The following is a 6,000-nucleotide window of genomic DNA, read 5'->3' as shown; positions in this document are numbered from 1 at the left end:
ACAGTGGATGGTCGTCAAGGGCTGGAAGGAGACTAGCCTGTGAGCCAAAGTCAGTGCCAAGGCCCTTTTAGCCAAGGTGTCTGCCTGTTACAGGCTCGGTCCTTCCAGGCTGTGGGTGCTGGTGCCAGATGGGGAGAGGAGCAATTGATGGAAACCCCTTTCTTCCTGCCCCTCTCCCATCCCTCTTCCCACCAATAGAAGGATTGAGAATCACATGTGAGCGTTGGCCTGTGTCTAAACCACATCATGCCCTCAGCTGGCTGTCTCCTCAAATCCATACCCTCTGGAGGAGTTGCCAAGGGCTCCTTTGTCCCTCATCCCACCCAGTCTCTGGGTTCCTGTGGTCATTCAGCCTCAACTCTGCTGTCCAGTCAGGTGGATCCATTCACACCCCTACCCCAGGGCCCGGCTTTCATGCTAAGAGGGGCTGATACACTGAGTGTTGCCTCTATCTTTGTCTCTGTCTCTCTGTCTCTGTCTCAGACTCTGTCTTGGTTTCTCTGCCACAAAACATGAGGCAAAGACCCAGAGGCCTCTCAGGCAGTCTGTTCCAAATGGGTGTCTGACAATGGCTAGCTGGGTGCCTCTCTGAAATTGGACTTTCCATGATCCCCAAACAACCCAGAACATGGGCTGAGTCAGTGCCCAGGGTATGTTTTGTGGTGTGGTAGAAGACAGTAACAACAGGCACACTTATATAGCACTGGCTGAAGGCCAGGCACAGTTCTGGATGTAGTAACTCATTTAATTCTTACACCCTCATTAGGTGGGCCTATTATTGTCCTCATTTTACAAATGAGGAAATTGAGGCCCAGAGAGGTTAAGTAGCTGGTAAGTGACAGAGGCTAGATAAGAACCCAGGCAGGTATGACTCCAAAAGCCCTTGTCTTCACCATTATGGACATTCAGGTTGTTGGCTCATGACCCTGACTTGACCTGAGGAGGCCTTCGGCAGTGGCTCTGGTCTCCAGCCAGCCTGTGAGGGCAGCAAACACAGGGGGCCTTAGATGCCATTCAGCAGTCAGCATGTGTCAGTATCAGTATCCTGCAGCAGTCTTGGGGGAGAGGAGACTCTAACCTTGACTAGGGATAGAAGGGTGGATCCTTGGGGATACCCCTCCCCTCTCTGGACTGCCAGAACCTGGGGTGAGGCAGCTGGGACTCTGGGGCAAGACTGCAGTGGATTGGGGTCATCCTACACCATGTCCCTGGGGAGATGAATCTTAGGGATTACCTACTATCACTCCTCTCCCTATGTCCCTGGCACCAGACACGGGGCAAAGGCCCAGATATCTCTGCAGCAGCCTATCCCAGATGGCTGAGTTGTGTCTGAAAACCACTTATCCAATGCTGCATGTGTGGCCCAGTGTCTTTGTTCGGGCTTCAGCTTTTCCTTCTATTGCTCATCTTTCCCACCCTTGAAGCTCCCTACACCAGGATACCAAGACAGGGCCCCCCAGAACTTTGCTCTGGATGAGCAGAGGCCACAAAGAGGAGCAGATAAGAGGGGACGACCCAGCCTGAGGGTTATTTGGCATTTTTGAGTCTTTGGAATGGGCTGGGCTACCAAGTAGACTCATAGGGAGTAGACCAACTCCTTCAATGGGACCACCCCACTCAGAAAAGAGATGAACCCCATCTCACTCAGATATGTGGCCTCATTTCTTTTGGTGACATTGGGTCTGATTTCCTCCAGCTCTTCTTTGAAATAAATAGCTATCAGAGTCTCACGGTGTGCCTGAACTTGTGCTAAGATTGAACGTGCATTGTTTTATTTACTACTTGCGTTACCATGGGTAATAAGGCTATTATCATCCCTGTTTTCTGAACCTCAGAAACTAATTGTGTCTTGTCTAAGGTCATACAGCTAGTAAGTGTCAAACCTGAGATTGGATCCCCAGTCTGGCTGTTCCTAGAGCCCATGTTCTCAACCAGCACACAAGCCAAGCACCTGAGGAGCCAAACACCTCCGTGATCTCCATCAGCAGCCCACACACCAAAGCCTCCTCAAATAAACATACCACCTAAATGAAAACAGCGTGCTTCTCTGCACACCAGCTCTGAGACCAGTCTGCTGTGCCATTACCTCTTTCCAATCAGATCACAGTCTTTAAGCCCCAAGCCCTGCTCATGCAGAAATTCTCGAAGCATCAGTAGAGCCATCAACACCATGATGCCCCCACAAGGTGGGACTTCCTGACTCTTTGTATCTATGAGGCCTGAGTGTTCTCCACTTATCCATCAGCCTTCCCAGACAGGGTATGTGCCAAGGAATGAACAAAAGCTCCATTCACGATGACCCCTCCTCCCCCACCATGCCCTACTTCTCTCCTCAGCAGTCCAGGAACCCAACCGGTTTGAGTCTGCCCTAAGGGCTTGTCCCACCCATCGACCTCCTTACTCTCCAGATCTCCTTGGAAAGGGCAGCCTCACCATTCAGGGCTAAGGAGACACTCGGTGGCAATCGATGCTTCACTGCCAAAATGTCATGACCTATCCAGCCTCTTGGGCAGTCCCCAGCTTCCAGCTGACCTGGGCATCCCCGAGGGCTGGGGCCCCTCACTCTGGCACCAGCCATGGCCTCCTGCAGGTTGGCACGCTGCCTTCCACAGAGAACAATAACGTGTTATGGTCTGCAAGACCTCAGACATAACATGGCTCCATTGTTCTGAATCTGGAAAATGATCTCACATTATTAACCCTGAGAATCAAGTTATCCCCAGTCACTTGGTAAAGCGTTGCCTTCCTTTGCTCAAGAACACACAGAAGCTTTCTAATGACTTTGTTCTCGCCTCCTTATTCCTCTGATCCCCCTACCTCATCATCCCTACTACCATCTGTGGTGGGCTCAGGTTATGCTACATGGCAAAGGAAAATTAAATTAAATTAAAGCTGCAGAAAAAAATAAGCCTGTTAATCAGCTGCCCTTAAAATTGGGAAATTACCCTACGTTATCTAGGTGGGCTCAACACAATCCCAAGGGTCCCTAAATGTGGAGGAAGGAGGTAGAGGGGAGGTCTGAGTGACGTCAGGCAAGAAGAGCCTGACCACTGTTGTCATCTGTGAAGAAGAGAGAACAGAACCTGTGAGCCAAGGAAGGTAGGTGGTCTCCAAAAGCTGCAAAATGCAAGGAAGTGAATTCTGCCCTAGAACCTCCAGAAGAAACGCAGCCCTGTCCACACCTTGATTTTAGCCCAGCGATACCCCTTTCCAACTCTAACCTCCAGAACTGTGAGATAATAAGTTTGTGTTATTTCCACCAATGAGTTTCTGATAATTTGTTACAACAACAACAACAGGAAACAAATACACTGTCTATATCCAGATCAGCTTTGGCCAAGGAACCTACTCTTTGTCCTCCACACCACACCCAGGTAACCCTCTCCTCCACCTTGTCCTGCCTCCTCCACCTAGTCCTGCCTATCCCTCCCGCTTCCCGGGTTCTGCTCCTCACAGCCCACCTCCAAAAGGGTCCATGGCAGAGAGGACCATCTTAGGTCTCATGTCTTTGCCCTCTCCATATGTTGTGCCACCAGGAACAATGTCCACGGAGCAACAGTGAACAGGTTACATTCAGCATCCACTGTGGTTCCTCCGCCAAATACATGTTTTTTTCTGCTCCAGGGTTTGTATGCATTCTGGGGTTTTGTCCACTGCTCTCAGGTGAAGAGTTCACTCTGGATGGGTCCCTGTGTCCATCTTCCTCAGTACTGACTTTCCCTCCCAATCCCACCCCATTTCCTTGCCCCAAGGTATAGCAGGAGCAGCGCTGGTTCTTGACAGTTGTAGGTTCTCACTCATTGGCTGAGGGTAGGAAGAACCTGGGCTGAATTAGACCCATCCTTTGGTTACTATTTGATGAGTGTGAACCATGAAGTTCATGTCTGCTCCATCCTGGAGCCTGGCCCCTGGTAGGGCAGAGGAAGGGAAGCGGTGGGCAGCGGGGGGGGGGGGGGGGCAAGGTTGCTTGGTAAAGAGCACTCCACTTTGCCCGGTTGTTTTGGGGGGATTGGTCTTTGGTCTTGGCAGTTCAATGGCCTCATTTCCTGGTCACCTGACTTCACCCATTGCAGCTTTTGTTCACCTTAGGTTCTCGCCCCATCAACTGCCACCAGCTATAGGTCATCACGCTGGTGTGGCCAACAAAGGCAAGGTGGGAATTCATAGGCAAGAGTCTCTGACAGTTGGTGAAGAATGTATCTGTCCTGGAATGTGACATCACAACTGATGTCCTCCCTGAGGACCTTGGTCTGCTGGACAAATGTTGACATTTACCAATGGTCCAGTTCTTTATGAGGGAGGCAGGGAAAATGGCCCCACTCTTTCCCAGACAGTCCCCAGAGGGACATTCCCCAAACAGAATGGGTTCTGTCAATCTTCCCAAAGCCCCATAGTCTTCTTAGTTGGCAGAAAACAGAGAGTACCCTTTGTATTAGGATTTGGATGAAGATTCTACTCCTTGAGAATGAGGCATACCTAATAGGTTTATCTCATAATGACCTCAGCTGGGAGTGCAGGCTACAGACTGTCCTTCACCTGAAAATAGCTCTGGCTCCTTAGGAATTCTGCCCTCCCCATCACCTTGCACCCTCTCGAGGATTCCCACAGCCTGTGTGCTCTCCACATTCCTCCAGGGAAACGAGTGTGACTGGCTCACAGCTCTCCCACTGATGGGGGACAGCCTCAGATGGAAGTAGAAGGAACAGAGTAAGTGATGTCTTGGGTTTTCTCCCTGAGGAAACCCATGCAGCATGAGTGTCCTACCACCCAAACATGGGGTTCAGATTGCCAAACTGGGCCCCACCTCGTGAGTCAGTTGGGCAGACACCTCCAAAGGCCTCCAGCACCATCAATTACCTGCCTCAGTCTGGTGTGGGGATCCCACCTGGACCTCAGGCTGGACAGCAGGGTGGCCATGTTCTTTATTCTTACACACTCCACTCTAGGCTGTGGCTGTTTTCCATAGACCAGAATCCCCAGATGTCTGAGGCAGGGTCTCCATCATAACATCTCCTAAGGGCTGAGGGAAGGAGCACCTTCTGTCAGGTTCCACAGAGCCTCACTCTACTTGCTCTCATTCATTCCCAACAACCAGAGTTGGCCTCACCTGGCCTGTGGAGCATCTCCCCTCAGGCACGCAGCTGGGCCTTGGGAACACGGGCCATGAGTCCCCTAGTAGACCCTCTCCACAGCTTCCTCTGAGAACATGGCAGTCTCATCTCTCTCACCTTGCCTCATTGAAGGGTCATACTATACTTGCTGGGAGGAGCCAGAGGGCGTGCCCTTCCCCAGCCCTACTGGAGACCAGTGAGAGGACCACTCTCCTCTGCCCTGGGGTCCATGTTCAGACAGTTTCCATTAGAAGAAAGCCCTTCCTCACTGCGAGTTGAAATCGCCTCCCCACAACATATGCTTCTTGGCTGTGGTTCTGCTCTATGGAGTGACACAGAAGAAGCTCAAATTTCTCTTTCCCTCTGGCAAGTTTTTCCATATTTGGGGACATTTCTGAGTCGCTACCCCTTCTCTGATTCAGAGGACACTGACTCCCAAGGAGAAAAATGTGGTGCCATCCCAAGCTGTCTACACTGCTGCAGCTTGCCCGATGGTGCACTTCTCATAGCCCTCGGGAGCTGGCTCAGCCCTGGCAGCCAACCCAGACCTATGCTGGGATTGCATGCCTCTCCAGCCAGTACCTGTTTGCCCCTCTCTAAAATGAATATGACTCCTTAAGTATTTCCCCAACTGCAGCCATTCAAGTGTTATGCCAGGATTTTGCTCATATCTACAAACGACCTAGACTGTTATTCTCTATAATATTTTTTCTTTAGATTAGCTTGCAAGTTTACCTAATATATTTATTTTATAAGGGGACTTTTTCACTGTTGAATGACATCTTTTCTAATACACATCGAAATAATGTCAGTACTATAAAACAGGCTATGACAAAGGCTGGAATGATTTTGTGCACCAACAGGGCTGGCCTCTCTGTTTTGGGAAGCA

This window comes from Neofelis nebulosa, chromosome 8 (genome assembly GCF_028018385.1).
Source record: "Neofelis nebulosa isolate mNeoNeb1 chromosome 8, mNeoNeb1.pri, whole genome shotgun sequence".
In the NCBI taxonomy this organism is placed as follows: Eukaryota; Metazoa; Chordata; class Mammalia; order Carnivora; family Felidae; genus Neofelis; species Neofelis nebulosa.
Note: the sequence above shows the minus strand (reverse complement) of the source record.